Below are 23,416 nucleotides of genomic sequence, written 5' to 3'. Positions count from 1 at the left end.
TTTAAAAACACAGATGCACCCACATGATCTCCCCACTTTGCATTTCAGAAGACACAGATGTAAGATACACTGCCCCATACCAGTTCAAATGTTTTTCTGGAGTACGTATTTATAAGATAATCATGCAGAAAACCAAAAAATTTCCATTAAAAAAGAAAAAAACAAAGTGGTCATAAAAAAGAATCAGTAACTCTGCTCAGGGTTTGTTGGTTTCGGTATACTTTTGGTTTTTGTTGAGGTTTGTTTGTTTGGGGTGGTTTTTCAGTTGTTTGGTTGAGGGTTTCTTGTTCTGTTTTGGTTCCCCCCCTCCTCCAGTTTCAGGAAAAGCAACAATTTCTGAACAGGGTCATTCATGATACTGATTCAGATGCTGCCCTGCCTTTCAAAAGTGCCAGACCAGTTCTTCTCGTTTCTTTTAAGAAAGCAGTGCAATGGGACAATAGCTTCATCTCCCAGATTAACTACTGTTGGGTACCCAGCTCCAGGCAATTGGCTTGCTCTGTGCAAGCACTTTATTACCACCCTCCTACTTGTTTATATTTCTCAAAATGCAGCATATTATTCTCTTTGACAGCAGTTGCTTCCCACGTGTTCATTCATCTTAGTTTGTCTCACTGGATTTCTTCAACAGTGCCTCATTAAACAGCCTAAATTTTTCTCTCCAGCTGCCTGCTAGGTTGACTTTCAGTGAAATTAAGGTAGATTTACCAATGAAAGGAAAACAGAATCCAGTCACAGTCTTAAATTTTAAGAGACAACAAAGCTTTCTAGGCTATGAATTTTAATACTCAGAGATTAGCAATTCATCTTAATTTTAGTTCTATCCTTCTAGGACAAAACAGCTGCCTAGAGAGCTCCTGGTAAGTTTTTTACTAAAAGCATTGCTCCAAAAGATGTGGTGAACCAGCAGAACAGTTCCCAGTTCCCAAGAGAACGATGCCCTATCCCTTGTTCCACATCCCTAGCACATTTATTCTGTACTTTCTGTTCAGTTCACAAATCAAATCAGTTTAACAATGGCTCTAGCAAGACTAAAACAGAAGGTAGAAAGCCCCAACACCGCAATGTGGGAACAGAGGCTGAGGGTGCTGTGCAGCTTCCACCTTGTATGGGGAATATCACCCCCGCTGCTCCTGGAATTATTCCCCAATTTTTATTACCATAACTGCTTATTTAGAGCCAGCAAGTCAAATTCTGAAGATTAACAGCCAGTAATTGATGATATATTAGTTCTTCTGTAATAATATCAGAACAATTCAAACTCACTAGCAGCAAACATGTTCAAAATGTCAGGAAACACCAGATTCCAGGTCTCATTCTGAACTGATCGAATGCAAGAAAAATATTCCCTGGTCTGGTAGCGACTGTGCCCCTGGTAAGGGACACAAACTGACAAAGGAGATGCAAGGAAATATAACAGGAAATGCTTGCAGAACTGGACAAAAAGCTCTACTGAACATGATCACGACTCAAAACATTCCCAAAAATGAATCTCGTTTTGCAAACAAATTAATAAAAATTCCTAATTTTCTTAAAGTAAACTTTTCACATCCTTTTCTCTGGAACTGAAAGAATTCTGTTTCTCAAAGATTGCCTTCTTTTTCCAAAATTAAGCCTTCAACTCTGCATTTAGCAAATTCCAAGCTGAACATGACCCTTGGAGGCCAGCAGATTTGTTTGCATCTCACCCATCCCAGCAGCTAAAAGTAGGACTGTGCCTGGCTCTACTTGCCCACAAAGAAAAGTAACAGCAGATATAGCAACTTCTCCTCTATTCTATCCCACCCTCGACGATCCTTGGTATGGAGGGAACCGATTCCAAAATGCATCTACCATGGCACAAGTAAAAAGATGTTAGTTCCCTCCTTAAAAGGTACTTTGCTGTACAGCTGACAGTTTGGAAAACAGAGATAATGTTACAGCCTTAAAATAAGGAGAGAAGCAGGAAAACAAGTTGTTCCTCTCAGGCATAATACTTTTTGACTTCCTCTAGGATGAAACCTACCATTACTTCCTTAACAGCAAAATAAAGTTTCTGTCTTGCCATTCATAAATAGCAAAAAGTTATGCAGAAGTTTCTAAGCTGTTTTCAGAAGAGAAATATTCCAATTACTTTGGCTTTTATAAGTTTTTTTTCTCCGTGTCATGACTTACATTAGGAGTTGGAATTTCCTTGGTTATCAAGTCCCCCTCATCTGTGATCATAATTTATAATCCTTCATAAATTGATGAGGCTCCAGCTTTTTAATGTACTCTTACATTCACTGAAGATACTATGACACTTCCAGAGCAGTGAAATATCAGTCCACACATTTTTGCCCAGTATTGTATGGTAGCCTACTTACTCACTAGAATCACCCATAGAATGAGATTACTGTCAGAATGTTTTATGAGTCTGTTTTTTAAATTAGAAGATAAGTAATTAGATCTTTATAGACTGTACTGCAAGTTAAATGTTAAAGTTACTGAATTCACATGTAAAAGCTTCATTACCTGTGTCTTCAAATGCACCTGGTTGCTCACGGGTATACCTGAACAGTTATGTCATGAGGCTGAAAGGAAGGCTCCTCCCCAGCACATCCTACAACAGTAATACTCTGTTGCTGGTGTGTAGAAAGTGTATTTTGCACAAGCCCCTTGAGAATCTGCAACATTTTAGAGATCTGCAAAGTAATTTCAGCACAAGGAGAACAAACTCTCAACCCAAGCAAAGCTCATTAGGACATAAAAACAAGCAGCAAAACTAGGAATGATTAAATATCAACATCCTGATATAGAGTTGTGGGGTGGAGTTTTTCTAATGATGTTGTTACATGTCTTCTCAGTGTAACAGTACCCTTGAAGTAGGTGAAAGATTACTTTTTCATTATAATTCAATTCTATCTGTAGCAAATCAGAGTTTTAAAAAATTCTCAGGAAACCAGAGAGATGAATGACAATGTACATTCATAGCTCTGAAACATTCAATAAACACAGAGAGAGTCTTTAAAAAAATTAACATTAGTATATGATAGATGACTTAGACATCCAGAACTTGGATCCTGCATTCTCCTTCCTCTGGATAACTCTTCTTCCCCTCTCTGTTCCTGTACATGTGTCAATTTGTGACAAATTATAGAATTCATTGTTACAGGCCATGACAGTTACCAAAGGCATACATGATTTTTAAAACTATTTTAAAAGAAAAAGACAAACCCCACTGAATTGACAGAATGGAAAGACTATTAAATAAACCCATGGACTGCACATGGCCAGAGACACCACCACACGCTTGGACTATGCACATATTCTCCTGCCTCCTTCTCTTCCATCAAATCCTATTGTGAGGACAGCTCAGCTTGAAAACCCTCAGCAATCACCACTGCTCCATATACAACAAATGCATTGAACTTCATTATTTTCACTGCTTGTCTGATGAACAAGAACCTTGTTTGACAACAGCTACATAGAGGTTTCTATAACATATTTCTGTTCAGTCCAACAGATTTTAGCACTGCAAAAACAAAAATCCAATGAAACTTCAGCACTCCAATTCAATCAGTTCTTGCAGGTCTATATATTAACAGTACATCTTACTCTTCTTCTCTTCCATTTATTCCAAGTTTATATTTTGAAAATTATAATAAACAATTTAATTAATCCACACTAGCTTTACCCTAAAATGCTTTTTGTTTTAAAAAACGTTGGGATGTAAAGAACAATGATGCACAGCAAAACATGTCAACTGAGAATTTGATCCTTCGAGACTTTGTTCTACAGTTTTATTTTGTATTAACAGGATTTTTTCCTTCTAAGTTAACTGCCATCACAATGGTGGTTTTTTCCTCCAAAGTAAACATAAAACTGTTATGTTGATAATGTTCAGTTTTAGTATGAAAAACATAATCACCTTTTTTCTGGTTTGCTTTTTGTGGTTTTTTTAAGTCTATCATAAAATCTCTTAATTTCTAACACCGAACTTACCAAATTGCCTTCATTAAGAATGGTTACAAATTCCCTTAGGTTTTATATGCCTACTAGCAAGCACAATTTACACTGATTCAGTACTAAGGTGTAGTCAATTTTAGAACAACAGCTACTTGCTATTTTTATTTCAATAAGACCAAAGTTTAGAAAAACAGTTGTCACTATTACCAGAGAACCTGTCATATTTTTCTATATCCTCATGCCAGTGGCCTCTACCTGCCATTAGACACTTCCTTGCACTGTGCTTCATTCTTCAGGGCAAAATATTCATTTACCTAATTGAACTCAAGACACAAGCAATGACAAGTAAGTCAAGATGTCGGACTAAACATTCTTTATGACATACCCTGAAACTTTGCAATGAATACATCACATGATGTGATACACACAAAAGCTTTTTCCTTGTTTATCTTGAGCTGAGAAAGAGCAAGAGTCTTATGCATATGAAAGCAAAGTATACATCTTTATACTTCTGCAAACAGCCAGGCAGATGTGTCCCTTACAGACCTCTCCCTCAGCATCATAGTGAGAGCAAATTTGTATGCTAGTATATAGTGATGAAAGATTAGAAATAAGAACCATTTAAATTATTTATAGAACATCATTGACTCCTAAAGAAGGCCATGAGAAGTAGCCTGCAACCGGCCTGAGGAACCCTATGAAAGTGAAATATTAATAGAAAATAGCTATTACATGATTTATATTAATATTTTGTGAAGCTCAGGGCAGTTTAAAAATTACCTACATCAGTAGAGCAGTATCTTCCTCTATAATATTCATTTCAGATAACTGACGGTAACCAAGTTTTTACTGGATTACTCCTAAGATCAAACTCACTGCTGAACGGAAAAGACACTTTCCTCCCAACAAGTCTGAGTCTTCACAATTTTTCTACTTTTTTTTTTTTAAATCAGAACAAATTCAAAACCCTACAAACTGCCACCAGAAAAAAAAAAGAAAACAAAAAACAACAAACCAAAAAAACCCCACATCACAACACAGGAAGAATACAGTTGAAAGGAAGCACGATCCTAAGATAGTGCATATAACTAATGCAATTTTATCCACTTACTGTCTTCTTTCATTTTGAAATTACATCCTGAATCTATGAAAGCTTTACTTAGAAAAGTTTAATTGAAAACAAAAATTTATTAGAACACACTTGTTTCAGATGCATTAATATTTTCTGATAAAAAATGTTAAGGTTTTAATACCAGTTGGGACTAGAGTTGAAAATCACAGATACTTAACAATCTTAGACTAGATACTAAAGCTCTTACATTAAGAAAGTAGAACTTGTTCTTCATTATTACTGTTAGCTAAACTAAGGAGAACTCAAACGTACTAGTACAGTTGACAAGCTGAACTAACATGGAACAGGAACAAATGAGAACTAGAGAAAGACTTCACATCACTGTGTTGGTCCAGGTCACTTCCTCCATCAGTGACTGTATTGCTTTTCCAGCAGCATAGCTAGATTTTAAGTCAAGGGAAGAAGAAAGAGCTAACTGAAAGCTGTACACTGCTATAAATGAAGTTATAGAATGAGACTGGACTCTGGTTTAAACCAATAGCTGTTGTTCTTTTGTTTTCTCACAGGAGAAAGAAATAGACTTGTCTTTATTGTGCAAGATATTAAGTTCTAATGCTACAAATCATCTGAAGAACTCTCACCTGCAGCAACTGATTGAGAAACAGTCACTTCGGCAACCTAAGCTGTTTCCACACAGCCAGAGAACCACGGAGTAGCTGTAGCTCAATACAAGTAAAAGGTGATACTCATAAAATTTTGGATATGGTGCCATTAGTCTTGGGAATATGTAGTTCTTCTGGACAAACACCCTGCTAACAGAGCTTTTAAGAGACGGCTTGACATTCAGAAGCATTTTAATATTTGTATTTAATAAAACAGGTTTACAAAACTGTCAGAGCTGGCAATTAATTCCTTCGGAGTGTGGAAACAATAACATACTAAATACTTAACTTGCCAAGCATCAGCGTGTCTAGAGCTCCTCAATTTCCTGAAGATACTTTGATATGATACTTTGGGAACTTGTACAAGCTGCTAAAGAGAAACCAGATGCCTCCCTAATCGTTACAGAGCAGCACAGGTTAGGATGAGAAGAATAATATCCTCACTCCAACTTGACAAAAGTCTCCCATCAGCTTCAAGAATTGCAACAAACTGCATCAAAAAAAGAGGTGGAAGCATGAGTATGTATCATTTCAGGGGAGGATAAGACCAGACACATGATACATGAAAGGCTTCTGAAAAATGGTGTTCATTTTCATAAAGTGTTTGGCATTTTAAAAATAACAAACAAAGCACAAGAGTTTACCAGATAGTTAGTATTTAGTTAATATCTACCAGCTATTCATATTTTTTCTAATCAATTTCAAAGAAAACCTGGATATATAAAAACCAGGAACTAGTGGTTATTGTAAAGTCTCATTTCATATTTGTTCCCCTTTCTAATGTTGTTTGACTGGTATGAATGCTTTACCTGATACAACAAACACAACTCTGGAAACTGAACACACTGTCAGATTTTCTACGATTTCAAGCTTGTCTGTACTAATCCCAGCTTCATTTCACACCCACACACCAGGCTCCCTCCCTAGCTAGCTTGGGCTTCTCTTCTGCACAGAACTTCCTTATGACAATCTTGCAATTAACACCCACATCTCCTCCCCAAATGATGCCAAGTCAGGCTACGAAGACCACACCCCCCTGCATGCCATTTCATCAGCCCCTCAGAAGTGACTCATAAGCATTCAGCCCTTTTCACCTTGTAAAACAGCTTATCTAATAAAAACAAAGCACATGTACAATGTTGCATCAAATGATACTCATGCTTGTAGATCAGGTCAGGAAAAACACCTGAATTTTCATCTGTCAGCTGACTAGTTTCACTGTAGAGTAACATGAAGTAAGACGATCCAATGACAAAATAAAGTCTAGGAGCCTCTATCCCTTCTTCAGTTTTTGTTGAAAAAGGTTTTCTAAAGTTTTTGTGCTCAGTTTTTAAACTCAGATGGAGAAGACAAGTGTTTCCTCCTTCAACTCTTTTTGTATTTTACATTGTGACTGTTAAGAGTCATAATTAAAATAGAAAACATCCATTCTTCATCTGACAGGCATTTCAACTATTTCATACCCCATACTCCAAACATGGAAATATTCGGAACAAAAAAAATAATAATAAAAAAAAAAACCACACAAAAAACCCCAAACAAACAAACAAAAAAAACCCAACCAGAGAGTCTTGCCAACTCAAGAAAATCCTGCTATACAGGCTGTCAGGTTCTCATCAGTATGCCACTGGTGATCTGTCACTGACTTACAGGGTATATAGGTCACATAATATTGTTCTCCAGAAGTCACAGGGCACTAAGGGACAGCTGAAGTGCATTTGATAATTGCTGTATATTCATTTCCCATGTAAGCAATTACTGTGGTTGTCACAGGGATATTACACAGTCGTCCAACTGTATAGGCAGGAACTGAAACACCAAACACTGACAGGATGCTCCGGAGTCCACGTTGTCTAAATGCAACTCAGTGCTACTGGAGACTCTATTTGACATTTTAAATAAGACTGAAGTCTCAAGCCCACTTTTCGGAAGACAGGCGTCCATAACACAAAAACTGACCTGACACCCAGCATTGCAAATAGAAAGCTCATGGTTCAGCAAACAGACTTCTGTTCTGAACTAACACACATACACACACTTCTCTTACCTGCAATTAAAGCATGTCAACAGGTCAGCAAGGAAAAACTTGCTCTGGCAGCTCTTCCATTTGCGAACAATCTAGAACTAAAGTTTCTTCAGCTGACACCTTTCAGCAGCATTCAGCTTTCCACTACAGAAAGAAAAGGCAGAGAAAGTAGAAAAGTAAAAATTATCATTCTCTGTTATTAGAAAGTAACTGCCCAACACCTAAACGAAATTGGGGGGGAGGGGAGAAGACGACCCAAAACCATCTTAGAACAAGATGATAAAATCTCTAATACAAAAGAAAAGCAGTTACAGAGTGTATTTCACAGCACCAGACAGGTCCACACAGACAAGGTCAGGGCTTTCAGGTCTTTCACCAATACCTTAGTGAGAAGCCCTTGAAAACACCAAGGACATCATCAGCTATGAACCCACACCACTGCAGAAGCAATCCACACTTTCCTTCCTTACTGCCTTCTGTTCACTGCTGCAACTCAAAAACACTTGCATCCATGCTGCACCTCAAAAACATTCGTGCATCACACACTGAACACGTTTGGGGCAGTTAAGAAACTGTTCTGGCTAAAAAGTAACCACTGGGGGAAAAAAATAAATAATAAAACGCAAAAGTAAAAAAAAAAGTGGTATTACGCTGAATACTAAACCTGCCTACACCGCCAAAAAGCTGATTACAAAACTCACTTTTCAGACAAGAAATGCATCATAACAACATCTTGTTAAACAAGCTAAACACTTGCAAAGGAGGAGGAGGAATCCACACCTTTCTGTCAACACTGAAGTGATTCATATTAAATCTACATTTGACATGCAACAAGACTGCCCACATACAGAAAAATGCAAGTATGAAAAGGGTGTCTGTTCATTTACACAGTGCTTAGCATTCAAAATTGATTTTACAGACATCCTGCTAACCTGTCTGACAGAAATTCCTCCAGACTACACAAATTCAAAATAGGGAGGCTGTCAGTTTTTCTCTCTTATAAGCAAGGAGGTAAAATTCTGAAAGTTTTCAGTATGCGGAAAAGAATCATGCAAAAGTTAAAAAAGTATATACATCAAGGGACAAAATAATTTTTTTTATACATACTAATATTTGGCCAAGAACTCATCATTTAAAGCAGGTTCTTAAACAGCTTTCTCAAAGTAGCATGAACAAAACACCCGAAAATTAAGATCTTATGGGAAGACACTATGAGTTTACAGGTCACAAATATAACATGGTTTCAGTACAGGCTAGGGTAGATGATCCTTGTCATTTTATGTTCCTGAATTGTAGGGACAATTACATCAGATTTCTCCACAGAGACAACTAGAAATCTCATAACATCCTGTCTTTTAACATCATTTTCTGCCTCTATTAAAACAAAGAGGTAGTCCTAAAAACTAGCCAATTTCCAAGTGAAATCTCTAAAATATTTCCTACCCTTAATACAATTGTACTCCAGCCTGTGACTCTAAATAACAAAAGAAAATAAATACCTAACACTAACATGGAACCAGACGAACCCAGAAAATGTTATGAGCTAAGGCTTAGGATTTTTTTTGTTAAAGTATCCTTTAAATAGTATGTGGGGATTTGGGATTTTTTTTTTTTTAATTCCACGAGGAAAAAAGTTTGTTGGTCGTTTCCTACTTTGATCCCAGTTCAGAAAGGTATTACACTGCACAGTTCTCTAGAGATAAAAATCCTTAAGAGATTTGCAAAAACTCCTCCATATGCTTTCATCTGCTGACATTCCATATGGCCTTTGTTACTACTAGCTGGCTTCCACAGCCTGAGGATGTGTGTAGCATCACTGAAGTAGTAAAATACTGTTCACAAAACACTAGCTCACTAAACCATGATATTTTTAATATAGTTTCTTATTATTCAAAATATTTCTGAGTGGGGACTCTAAGGGGAGGAGATTACTCCATAATTTGTAATTAATACCTACACCTCTCCTGTCTGCTTCCTACATCCGTTGCACCTGGTCATAAAAATAACATTCCAAGTTTGATTTGGAATTAGTTTGATTTAAATACAGTCTTTCCATTTTTGCTTTGCTCTATCACTTAACTATGTAAATTTTTAAGTGGAGCCTATAATTGTGTTCTTGACCAAGCTGTCCATTAGCTTAAATAATAATTTTCTCCCTTGGATTTATCTTCTTTAATTTGAAGCATAGCTTAAAAACTGCTGTCATACACATAATGAAATAGGTATAGTCTAAATGACAATCTCATAATTGAGATTTACAAGTTGATCAACCCAGAATTTTTCTTTCCTTTTAGCTACATAAGAAATAGTCCATCACAGGGAACGTAAAAGAGGAAGAGGGGGAAAAAAAAAAAAAAGGAGAAATAACCCCTACCCAGAGTCAAAGTCTACACATATTTAAGAGTGGGGCCATATTATCCTAACATACTCAGTGTTTCAGCTTCAAAGTACTGCAAGACTGACTCACTGAATCCTTGTTACTACTACTGAGGCAGTATAGAAAATCACAAAGGTCTGTTCTTGTACTTTACAAAAGATTTCTCTATGATATGCAATTAGTGTGCAGGTTTTAAAGAGAAAGCACTTGGAACATGGAACAATTCTCTGGTCACACATACGTAAAAAAATCTGGATCTGAAACCTTAGCACCAAGCTCTGATAAATTTCCTGTCCTTATGCCTTCAGCTTCCCAAATCATCTGGAAAAAGAAAAACAAACCAAAAAAACCCCATAAAACCAAAAAAACACCAGCAGGCACCTCAGGTTAGATGGCAAAAGAAGACTCAGTCTAGTATATGAAATAACAAGAGTCTGAATAATTTAACACATTCCAATTTTGAATCAGGTTTTTTTAATTAAAAAAAAGCTGTAATTAAATTAAAGAAGCATAGTTATAATTAAACAGAGAGCTTCTGTACTTGTGGCCCAGGAGAATCATATTCATCACACAGTATCACCAGTTCAGTACTGCCAGGTAGAAAATAATACATTGTTATCTCCAGAGAACACTGACACTGGGATCTCTTTCTAGGCACTGAAAAACCATTACTGCCAAGCACAGTCTTGCCTTACGTAACACATTTTTGGAAGAGCAAATATTTTGCTTTTGCATCAAATACACAGCTTTCTAAAAGAAAGCAGGCAACACAACACACCACGTAAAAAAACCCACACATCTGCATTCTGTATCCTGGACAGGGAGGAGGGAACAGAGGGAGAGAGAGAAAACACAAAAAGATTCTGCCTTCTGATTTCTGAAAACTGAGACAGATGAGGAAAACATGAAATGGTGGAGCAGCTGCTCAAAAACTTTGAACCAGATATAAAAATGTTATATTTTATGTAAGATTTTCTGATTCATAGGATTGATATTAGTTCTTATATAATATTTTCTGGCTTATTCATATTAATAATATTATTCATAATGACAGGAATATCAGAAAAAAATATATCTCAGCTTACATTACTTGAATAGCCTGAAATTCTGTCCTAAAATGAGTGTGATAAGGTGTGTATATTAAAAAGCTTTAGAACATAAAAATAATCAATTAATGAATTCATTAATTAAGATGCTCTACTTTATACCTTGATATCATCAAATCCTAACAGACAGGCATTTTCAACATTTCTTCAGCCCACAGCAAAGCAGAATGTCAAACTTTCTTTTAACAAGCAGGCTGCCAGGACCATCCTAAGAATGGCAAAAGCCTTTTCAAGGGCTTGTAAATTTTCTCTCTTTTTTTTTTTTTTTTTTTCTAAAATACAATTAATTTTGAGCTCAAGATTATACTGCATTTTATTTGAGATGAAAGTTGTCCTTGGAGACTGTATTACATCCCATGCATCTTAACCAACACCATTACCCAGGCTAGATATTATGAAAGATGCATAGTTTTGTGGTTTGGGAAATTCAAATTGCTTTCCTTATCTTTCCACTTCATGTGAAAGCCCAAGAAAATAATCCCAGTAACCACGGTCCACAGATATATGAATCAATACAAACACTCCCAGTAGCAATATATGGCATTCAAAAACAACAGATGGACTGTAAAATATTAAGAGGGAAGTATGTCCCTGTTTCATACATGCATGAATCAAGAGAAAGAATGCCCTAGAAGTGATACATCCCAGGAAATTTCCCTCTGTGAATAACAAACCAAAAGTCTCCTAAACTGTTAATTTTACATAAAAATGTGCCTATTTATTTTTGATTTAAAGACCAGTTGACTGTAGGACTTCCTCAAATCTTTGTTTTTCTTCTGCTATTCACAGCTTTGCCCAATAGCATGCAACTGAAATTAAAACCATTGTTTAATGTCACTGTTGTTATCCCTGTCATTTGAACAAGAAATCTCACACAGCGCAGAGCTACCTCTGATTTGGGCTGGTACTGGACAATTAATTAAAGGAATAGAATTAGTGTACTCAAATAAACACAGGCTACAAGGGCAGCACAATAGAGGGTTGTTTACAACATACAGCGGATTACATGAAAGAGTTTTCCAAATTTTCACTAACACAAGCTGATTAAGTCTGCATGGCAGAGAGCAGACTAGCACAGGCCTGGGAGCAGTGAAACCACAGTGGCTTGGATGCAATGCCACACAAATATGACAAAACTGTTTTTGAAGCTAATCTAGGCAACTTCACACCACATTTCCTAGCACTCCCTGTTCTAGGATTTGCTCTTGCAGAGCCAGGGTGGGTATAGGCATGCCCACAGTCATTTTTTCATATTACTACCTTCTAACAGAGTTCTAGCTACTTTTCAACAGCCACAGTATTGTGAAGTTACAAGTCTCGCTCATCTACTCCATGCAGGTGAAAAAGGGAAAAAAAACAGAGAGAGAGATATAATGTTCTGATATCTTCTGGATCCTTGTTGTCAATGAGAAGTAAGTGTAGAGGTAGCGAGAAAATGAATTCTCGGTACCGCTTTCTCCCTGGATTTTACACATCGTGTTGCATCACAATAACCATCTCCTATAGCCAGTCAAAGGCTAAAAAAATCACCTCAAAGCCACCTTCATCATCATCACCCCTGTGACATGTTAATACCCATCACATTTCTGTCACAGCTGCTTTCATTACCTGTTCTTAAAATCATACACAACTTTTCCAGATTCCAGTGCAACAGTACCTTACCAACCAAGCAAAGAAATTGTGAAAAACACATGTATCTCACACACATAGACTAACCCTCATTTTCTCATGTCTCCACTACCTCCTTCTCTTCTTTGAAGGTAAAATAACAGCACCCAGCTTATTCAGTCAGTCCTCCAGCCACCCAGCTATTCTTACTGCTCTCCTCCTCCAGACTCCCTCCAGTGGGTTCATGTTACCTTCTTTTTTCCTTTTTTATTTGTAATTAATTCCATCTTCAAAACTGGACTCTACATCAACATTGGCTGGAAAGATTACTTCATTTAACTTGCAGAGATGACTTCTCACATATGTGATGCAGTCACACAACCCCATACTAAGAACTACAAAGCTCTTTGAGGTTTACTGAATCAATCCTCAGGGAGAAGCGTTTGGTCCTTCTGGCCTTCTCCAATTGCTCCCATAAGCCAGTAGGCAGAAATTACTTTAAAGAAGCCTTGCTATGTTTGAAGCAAGGAACTGTGTTGTGGGGCTCTTTTGCCACACAAACCTCAGCCCCAATCCGAAAACTGGCTCTATTTAAAAAAAAAAACAACTTTTCTAAGAGCAGAATTCAATCATTCTGTGATAGTTTCTTGGTATGATCTTCTCTAATTTTACAATTTTATAACAACATTGATTCTTGTCATCCATTAAAATACATAAATGCTTCACATATATACAAAAAAATCCCACAAAAAGCCCCTACACCAGAACACTATCTCATGAGTCCATTCCTAGAGAAAACAATGTTTTTGAAGAAGTTTAGCACTAATCCACAGTAAATTCCTCCAGAAATTCTTTAACAAGAATGAAGTTTTGACAGTTTCTATCACAGAGTCAAGCTATCAGAGACCAACTGCTCCTCTTCTGTTAGCATTCTGGAGACAGAAATTGCATTAGTCTAACATGGTTTAATCTCAAAAATAAACCCATATGGGCTACTGCTTATTTCTTTGTCATCCTCTACTGCTTTAGGAGGGTTTAATTCCCAGGAAAAATACTTGAACAAATAATCAAAGATAAATAACTGAGTCTACAACAGCTCATTTCCACTTCCCCCTCACCCTTGATGCCTGTACAGACAGACAGTACAATTACTCTTCTCAGTGGAACAGTATTACACATATCCTCCATGAGTTAAGTAACTGCAGCAGCTCAGGGATTACATCAGCCAGCTCTTACCCTTTCAGTAGTGTTTTTTAAACACTTTAAACTTAAACTTATCTAAATGCTCCCAAACTCACACTTTCCTCACACCAGCTTGGGGTTTTAGCAGTGGCCTTGGACACAGTTTCACCTCCCACTCTCAGTATCTCTTATTAAAGGTGAGGTGAACCAAACCAAACCAAACAACAGACCTCAATCTGCTTTGAATTATCTGTCCACAGCTCCACTTGTCAAACAGAAGCAAACTTCCCCTGGCTTTCTTTTTACTAACTTTATATTTCTATAACGATTTCTCCTTACTCTTTTTGAGTTGGCCTTTCTGAATGTTGCATTTGAACTATATGTGCTTATACTTTATTTTTACACTTATGTTTTATTTTTACACTTGTCCTTGGCAATCCAGCTGGGATTTCCTTTCCCTCCTTGTTGTATTTGATGCTGAAGAGCTCACTAGTAGCCAGGACAGCCTCTCACTACTTTTCATATTTTCCTCTGTGAAAGAATATTTTCAATTTCTGCCACTAGCATAATTTCCTGACGGAACAATATTCCCCTAGTATTTTTTTCTCTAAAACACAGAACTACTTGTTAAGAATCATGTTGCCAGACTTATCCAAAGTCTGCCTTTCTAAAAATCCAGTTGTTTTATTTAGCACAAGTCCTCCTTCTCAGACTCTCATTTGCTCACTCTCACACAAGTTACTTATCTTCTAGTTGTAACAAAGCTTGGAAGTGTCTATCTTCTGGTTGCTTTTTTCATATTTAGCACCAGGAAAGCTTTACTTAGGTCCTCCAACAACTTACTAGGAACCTGCATCCCATCATACCTCCTAACCAACACTCCTAGATAATTAAAATCCTGGATCTGGATGGTTTCTGCTAGGTGTCCCAAACACATTCAGAATATTTCCCAGATTTGCTAGCCTTCAGTCACCTCTACCAAGGCAGTATCAATATTCTTTACCTTTTGATTTGCACAGACTTTTAGTAGGATTATTTAGAATGGAAAATTTAATTTATTCTGCCATTAACTGTTTTCTCAACACCCTTATGCCACAGACTCCAATACTCCTGTTCTTAAATAAATATTTTTATCTCGGAATATTTGAATGTATTTTGAAATTATAACTGCTCAGATCACATTATCTCCTGACATCATGCCCAATGCTGAGTCCTCTTGAAATGTTGCTGAGTTGATGCCTCTTTTAAATCTAAACTGTTGTTACTCTAAATGTTTGCCAAAACTCTGTACAAATGTACAGTACAAATCTACACTAGTAACAGAATATGCCTTGCTGCCAACACAACAAAATTTTAGCCCCCACACTTGCTGCTACTTTAAAATTTAAACAGTAACATTTCACCTATTGAATCATGGCACATGTACCTGCTATGGTAATGATGCAATGCACAGCAAGTACTGAATTTAAGCTATGCATACTTTATCACTTCCTAAACTAATACAACATCTGTGAAATGAGAGGCATTGCTATCATGTTAGAATTTTAAATTGTCAAGAGGAAGAATCAGGTAACGTCATTCATCTTTAATTCATTTAACTTTTTAAGATGTATCTGCACACAAAGTAATTCAAATGCTGTTGAATTTCACAGAAGGCTAATGGGAAAAGTTCATGCAAATACAAGCCACAAATTCTGCTATCATTTTTTTCTTATAAGCAAAGACTAAAAGAAACATTAATACCTGAAAAAGTGTTCAGATAGCTTCTATAGACACCGAAACTCAAATAATTCAGCTGATTTAACTGAGCTAGTTTGAATGTCAGCAGAACCACGGTCTGTATGCCCAGAATTTTATCTGCTCCCTCAGCTACAAAAGTAGATCTAACACAGAGTATTATCACTTCTTTCTGTAGGGACCCTTGCCCTCCATCCTTAATGTTGGGTTAATGTTTCTGATTTACTCATTTCACTAACATGCAGGTTGCTAAAAACACCACTAGAAAAAGATGTCACTTGCAAATAGCATGTATTATAAATGCAGTCTTTGCTAAACTGCCTTAGTTGTTGCTCTCTGAATATTTAATTTTTTCCAACAATAAAGGTTTTTTGTGAGAAGAAAAAAAGTTCTTCAAGTCCAAGCATTCCACTGGCATCCAAGCAAAACAAACCTAGCTCTATCTAGCCAAAAGGAATCCTGCAAAAACATTTCAGTACTACTACTGTGTGTTCTGCTGTATCAACATTAGCAAGTCAGGAACCCATAAGCACTGTGCTGCTGCTGGCAAATATCACCACATGAAAATCATGGCAGCAAAACATGCTGAAAGCAGATGCAACCACTGACAGACATAAAAACCTCTGTGTTATCTGGCAGCCAGTTCACAGTAATGACTCCCGGTGTTGTTCACACTGCTGGGACCAAAACATTAAGAACAGAATAATTGTGAGGGCAAATCAGTTTCTGCCCTCCATGTTTTTCCTCCATTCAACACTTCACAGGCTCCTCATCCCATGAATATGTTTCAAGAAGCTGATAAAGAACTTTCTAATTGTTTACCTGAAACCACTCCAAGCAGGCAAGCATAATTAATCTTAATGCAAGTCAGCAATTCAGAAAGAAAATTATCCTGTGACACCTACTGCTGACTATGTTCTATGCTTCCCTGTACTGAATGGCAAAATGGGCAATTAAAAGAAAAAAAAAAAAAAAAAGGAAAACCACCTCAAAGTAACAAAGTAGCTAAACCCACTACTTCCTTGAAACTCAGTCTCAGCATGACTGATATTCCCAATCCACACCAAAAGCATTCCAAGGACATTTGAGTAGTTTGAGAACAACATTGGAGTAGAAAAAAAAAAAAGGAGCAACACACACTTTTCTGAAGATGTTAATGGTTTGGAGTAAAATTTTTGGCTGTTTAGCACCTGTCATCACTGTACCTTGATCAGGCACACAAGGGAGACAACCCAGAATTCAGAAGATTCTATATCACTCACAGAGACAACAGAGCCCTCACTTCCAAAATGAATCCACGTCTTGCTTGTGGTTGGGAGAATGCACTTCCTGCAAAGTTTAGCACTGAAAATCAAGGGAGTTGCTCAAAAGGAGAGAGAAACTTTCATCTTCCATAGGTTTTCTTACAGAAATACTGCATTTACAACACTGAACTAAACCATATTTATGGCACAAGCAAAGCGTAAAAGCATTGCAAGTGTGCAAGGAGCAAACAGCACAGTTCTGTTAATAAAGCCCATGAGTCCAATGTAACAAGCCACAGATGTCTCACCTTCAACTTGTAATTATAAAAGGTACACCTCTCGACTCAGGCTCCCTTCTTCCCTTATATGTTTAAGATATACATGCTTACAGAAATACTGCTCTTAATGTAATGCCAATACAGTGATGAAGCAGCAAGCCAAGTTATCTCTCTCTCAGGTTTGCAGCATTAGGGTAGGAGCCTACCACAACAAGATGAGTTAACACAACTCAGTAAAAACCCACACTCCTCTTTGGACTGGCTGCAACTTTTCATTCATAGCTCTTTGACTTGTGTGTCAAAAACCCCAAATATCTGAAATTAGTTTATTTATTACCATTTATTTATTACCATACCATTAATGATTACTGTTAATCATTAATAAAACTAACTCAAAAATACAAAATTTGCTTCCCTCTTACTCAGAAGTATCTGAGGTTTTACAAAAGATTTTGTGAATGGAAGTGGAATTGTTTCTTCAGGAGTCCAACTCTTCAACTGGCTGCACAGTGCAAAAAAAACAGCCAACAGTTAAATTTAAGTTACATTGTAGAAGTTTACTGGTATATAGGTCTTGCCAATATTTTGAAGGCTTAATTTTTTTTCACATTCATTAGGAAATCCTTCTAACTGTGAGCTCTTTCCCTGGCATCCATCACTCGATCAGTTCCTCAGGCAAACTAAACTATGGCTAGAGAAGTCTTTTTATATAAAAATTTTCACAGAAATAAATCCTGCCCCCCACCAATATACAGTACAGGTAACTTGTAAAAACTATCTAGAATTAGAAGGATAATGGGCACAATTGTCTTTCAGTAACAGTTATTAATGCAAAGAACCTAGCACATGTTTTTAGTATCACACAGCTTTCTGTCTGGTTGTTTTTTTTTTAAACAAAATGGACAAGTTCTTCTAAGGCATGAAATGTTTGAATAAATAAAACTGTCTGTCATACTGTTTGGAGACTACAGTAGAGATACAAGGGGAGAAGACAGCATTTGACTATGCTTCTACAGTTAAATGGCAAAAACTACATAGTGAGAATTTGCCTAATACTTTTAGCACTAATCTAGCTATATATGTCCCCACACAAAAGCAGATAACATGTCCACTACCATGCTAATCACGATTAGACCAGAATTAGCTGTCATGGTCTAACATTACTGTATGTGTAGGCAATTCAGTATTACATCATAATTTGACCTCTTTTTTTTACGGGGGGGGGGGGAAGAAAAAGAAGTAATTGATATCCCAATAACTCGCTACCCATGGGAAGCCAGCACAGCTTGGAACAGAATAAATTTCAGGGCAAATTTTCCAACTGCTAGGAAAAGGTGCTACATTTAGTTCAGGGGTAACACGAGTCAAAGACCCAAGTACATCTTGGGCCTCCTGCTTGCCGATAGCTGTACTTGTGTCATGTTTCCAAACTTTCCTCTTTAAAAGCAATCCCACCAAATATCAGAGGTAACACATTCTTAGTGTCTTCACGTGCCTTGAGCTTTTATCACGACTGTCACCAGCTCTTACCTTACCTGTTCTGTTTCCATTCCACATGGAATTGCTTCACCTGGACATGCCCTTCAGGATCACCTTTGACAAGAACTTTTTGGCCATGTGGGTTAACACAGAAAGCATTCTCACCTTACTATCAGTAAGTCATTGATTGAAAGATACCTATCCAAAATAAGAGGAAGTCTCACAGTCAATGACTAAGAGAGAAAGTAAGGCAAGATGAGTTTGCAAAAGCTCCTCAGTCTTCATAACTTTAACTGGTGAATGCTTTGCTATCATCACAGCACTTCCACAGTTAAGCTGGCACTTTAAAATGTAGTGGTGTGTGTATACATATATTACACTAGAGCACTATGTGCCAGATCCAGTCGTTTCTTGAACATTCCACCACCTCCCTGGGCAGTCCATTCCAATGTTTAATCACCCTTGCAGTTAAGAAATTCTTCCTGATGCCCAGCCTGAACCTCCCCTTGGAGCTTAAGGCTATGTCCTCTTGTCCTGTCACTAGTTGGGAGAAGAAGCTGAACCGCGTCTGGCTACGACCTCCTTTGAGGTAGTTGTAGAAGAAAATAAGGTCATCCCTGAGCCTGCTCTTCTCCAGGCTAAACAATCCCAGCTCCCTTAGGAGCTCCCTGTAGTCCTCATAGGACTTACACTCACCCTTCACTAGCTTTGTTGCCCTTCTCTGGACTTGCTCCAGCACCTCAATGTCTTTCTTGTAGTGAGAGTCCCAGAACTGGACACAGTTCTTGAGGTGCAGCCTCACCAACTTGATCCAGGTCTAACTGACCTGCTACCTGTGACACAGTGAAGTTCTACCTCTACTTTCCAAATAAATTAATCACATCAGGAAAAGGCTCTGCTTCTTGGAAGCTGTTTTTGTGAGTTTTTAAAGGTACAGAAATTCTTACTGAACAGCCAGGATTGCAAAAAGGACTGAAAAAAATGTCAGAATCTCCAGATCACTCGTGCCCCAACTTCTGACCAGTGCAGGCCTTTGTAGGTTTTTCTGGAAGCACCCCAAGGTTGCTTTTCTTTTCTCAAGACTATCACAGGATACCTAAAGTATGCTAAACCATATAACATACCTGAAGTATAGGCATCTGCTGTTGTGTACTACACTGCCTGAAACACACCCAAAAGCAGGACAAAAAGCACTATTTGCCAACAGCCTTCCTTCATGCCCTCTTTCCTGGGGCTTATTCTAATAGGGATAAAGTATATGATTTTTTTTTTTTTGGGGGGGGGGTTTGCAGTTATTTAGTGTAAGACTGACCTATCCCATTAGGTTGAGAAGAGACCACAAGTAAGGTAACAATGCCAAGTCAGCATGTTTGAGAAGTCTTGCAGTTTAAGTGTCTGTAGCCCAAAATATAGTTATGAAACTGTTACCAAAAATGATGACTGGAGTAAGAGGTCACAAAAGCTTTGCTCTCAGCAGCACATAAACACCGCAAACATACCAATGACACTAAATATGCCCCAGAGAACAGAAAGAGAGAGAAAGAGAGAGAGAGAAAATGTCTCTCTCATGTTTGAGGGAAACTAGTAGTCACAATAACATCAGATCAGGATGTGGAAACCTGCATTTTTAAGAAGTCAAGTATGCAACTCAAGCATTAAAGAACTAAACGAGACTTCCATGAGACTAATTAAAATTTGAAAATGCTTTGCAACGAAACCTTCTGCAAGCATCAAAAAGAAGCATTTGTATACTAATAAATAAAGATGTGCAAAGGAGGAACAGCAGCATTTTTAAGTTCTTTAAAAAAAACCCTCTTAAAATTATGTATATCAAAGTAATCTTGATAACTCTTCAAGAACAGTTTAACAGAGAAACTGATGCTTCAGATAGTACTGAGATTCTGTAAATTTGAATTCTTAAGCTTAACAGGTATCAATGCATTAGCATAATCTTTTGAAGAGAAAATATATCTATAATAATTTCTAAAACAGTTTCATGTAAGGATCAAATAAGACCATATGAGCAGCAGTTTCTCCAATTTTGGTTCTCTTGGTTTCAGATTCTGTGAAGATTTGTATACTATTTAGGTGAAAAAAGATAAAACAAAAAACCCAACCCAAAACAACCCTTATAGAACACAATTCAATTTTTACCATCACCACCATATAATTAGACACATTAAAAAAAAAAAAAAAGTTAAGTTTCTTCCATGGGCTTTGGCCACACATTTTTCATCATTCTAATAGGATTCACTTCTTTCTCAAAGCACATGTAGTCAATCACCATGGGTCAATAAATAAGACTAAAACAGCTGTTAGCAAAGTCAATTGTAAACATTTGTCTTGATTGAGACAGCTAAGAGAAAAAGGCATCTGGATTTTCCATGAGCTTTACAACTGTGGCCCTCACACCAGTATCTCACTGGTACAATCTTGCCCTTTGCAACTGTTTATACTTTACGAAGTAGATTGTAAGCTTTTCTGTCTTTCCCTTCTCCCTTTGAGTTTCCATGTTCATTAAAGCAGAGCCAGAGAGGAAGAAACGAATTACAGCATTAGGTCCTAATTCTTAGATTAGTTTCAGGTCAGGCGGACTCTTATGCACAGCCCAGAAGTAAGGCAGCACAAATAATGTGAAAACCCTAATACTCCTTCAGATATTACAAACCCTTCCAAACAACAATTTTTCTAAACGGTTTACTTCTGGAAATTACAACATAAAATCAGCACAGACCAGAAACGTAGGTCTGTACTGCATGACCTAGCATTGCTACCTTATTGGGGTGTGAGAGATGTCTTTGAATGGACAGTTTATTATCAGTCCCTCTTTTCTCTGAAAATGAAAACAAAATAAAAACCATCATGTTTCCCAACTAACAAGATGAGCCTCTGAATCCTTACTGCGATGAAGAAGAATAAAAACTGTTGTACAGAAGGAAAATTCAACTATAAACCCTTGCACAGCATCAGAGTTTCACAGTGATCAACAGAAAACACCTAGGCAGAGAGAGAGGGCACTGGCACATTCTGAAGTCTCTTTCAATTCAATCAGAAGTAGTAAGGTGGCATATAAAATAATACAATCATTTTCATGCATTTTTTTCTTCTTATCATCATCGTATGAGTTATGTTAATGCTAACTAGAAAACCAACCATACACCCCAGGGAAAAGGAGAAAATTAGACTGAAATAAAAATCTCCAAAGACTATCAAGTGTGCCTGAGCATTTCTCAGTTACAAGAAACCATATGCCCCAACCTGGCAAACTCCTGTACTGGCAGGCTGGCCCCAGGCACAGCCTCCGAGCAGGCAGCGGGCACCTGTCGGCACCTACGGATTTGTCCACATGGAGCAACTCAAAACCGTGCCGAGTTACTACCAACAACCCTAGGCGACAGAACAGGTTCACGTGACCTTGCTAATAGTTCCTCAAAGACCAGAGAAAGCAACACAGCAATCATTTTACCAGGGCACGCTGCCTTCTCCAGTTACCAGGGCCCCCAAGTTGCCGAGACCTCGGATTTTTTGCATCCAAAGCAAATATCAAAACAGCCTTCGGTGATTTTGGTGAGTGACGCAACGAGGAAGAAGAAATCAATGTTATTCCCCTGTTAAATCAGCAGCCCGAACCCGAACTGACCACCCAAGCACAGGGTCACGGGGGTGACAGACCCACGCAGGAATACCTGGCACTCTGAAAGGCGTCACACTGCTGAGGAAAGAGCCGCCTTGGAGATAAAAGCACGCATCCCACGCTCTCACCTCGGCACTCACAGCCCTGCGCGAAGCCTGGGTCCTCTCCCAGAAGTTTGCGACCAACGCTGCCCAGGGTCGCCCCACAAACCAGCAGCGGAAAAGCCGAGCCAAAAAGATAAAGGGGATTAGGCGGGCATTACTTCCAGTGACCTATATACTGCCCTCAGCCCGCGGCGGCCCTGCGGCAGACGGCAGCTGCTCGGCTGCGGGGGACACCGGCCCGACACCCCGCCCCGCCGGCGAGGCCGAGCGGTGGCGCGACACCTCCGAAACTCAGTCCAGGGCCCGTCCCCACCGCCGCCGCCCCCTCACGGCTCCCGCCCCGCGGGGACCTGCCCCTACCTGGCGCGGGAGGCGGCTACGGAAAGTTTCCCCTGGGAGGGGCGAGGCGGGCTCCACTCCCTCTCCGCCGAAACGACCGGCTCCGGGAAGGAGGGAAGGAAGGAAGGACGGAGGGAAGGAGGGAGGCGGTCACCCAGGTAAATCGCCGTCCGCTACGGGACAGCGAGGCCGCCGTTAATCCCTCGGGCGGGAGCGCCCTCACGCCCGCCCGCCCCGGAGGCTCCGTCCCCTCAGGGCGGGCATCCTGCCCCGCGCCCCCCCGCGCCCTCGCAGCGGGCGGCCCCCGCTCGGCACCGGCCGCAGACTTTGTGCGAGCGGGGACGGGCCGTGACTCAGAGCGCCGGGGAGGAGCCGCGACCTGCCGGGGAGGCCCGGCCCGCCGCGGCCCCTGCAGGGCGGCTGTTCTTGCCTCGGCGGGCACCCTCCAAGAGAGTTTAGGAGGCCCCGACTTTAGAAGAGGTGCCCCTGTAACTAACAAAGCTTCCTGCCATCTATTTCTCCCTGAATGGAAAACCCGCAGGCTAGAAGTACCGTTTTAAATCTAGCCCGACCTTGCAAATGAGAATTACAGGTAATTCCCCAATGATACAAGCTACAAGGTGATCAGTGGGCTGGAGCAC

General features: G+C 38.9%; 1 protein-coding gene across 5 annotated transcripts in view; it reads right to left on the bottom strand.

The window, feature by feature from the left end:
• Window positions 1–23,123, bottom strand: part of FHIP1A (FHF complex subunit HOOK interacting protein 1A) — an 87,119-nt gene extending 63,996 nt beyond the window's left edge. For 2 of the 5 annotated variants that reach the window (XM_039379870.1, XM_027721679.2), the window contains exons 1-2: window positions 22,797–23,123; window positions 7,709–7,831 (exon numbers count right to left, since the gene is read on the bottom strand). The gene's annotated coding sequence lies outside the window, so the exon portion shown is untranslated. Of the gene's footprint in view, window positions 1–7,708; window positions 7,832–22,384; window positions 22,426–22,460; window positions 22,711–22,796 lie in introns of those variants that run through there. The other 3 variants (XM_027721678.2, XM_027721680.2, XM_027721683.2) reach the window with 3 other exon arrangements.
• Between the last annotated feature and the right edge of the window lie 293 nt (window positions 23,124–23,416).

Source organism: Pipra filicauda, unplaced genomic scaffold, assembly GCF_003945595.2.
Source record: "Pipra filicauda isolate LSUMZ 115617 unplaced genomic scaffold, ASM394559v2 scaffold17_size4572894_pilon, whole genome shotgun sequence".
Taxonomy (NCBI): domain Eukaryota; kingdom Metazoa; phylum Chordata; class Aves; order Passeriformes; family Pipridae; genus Pipra; species Pipra filicauda.
Note: the sequence above shows the minus strand (reverse complement) of the source record. Positions and strands in the feature narration are given on the sequence as shown.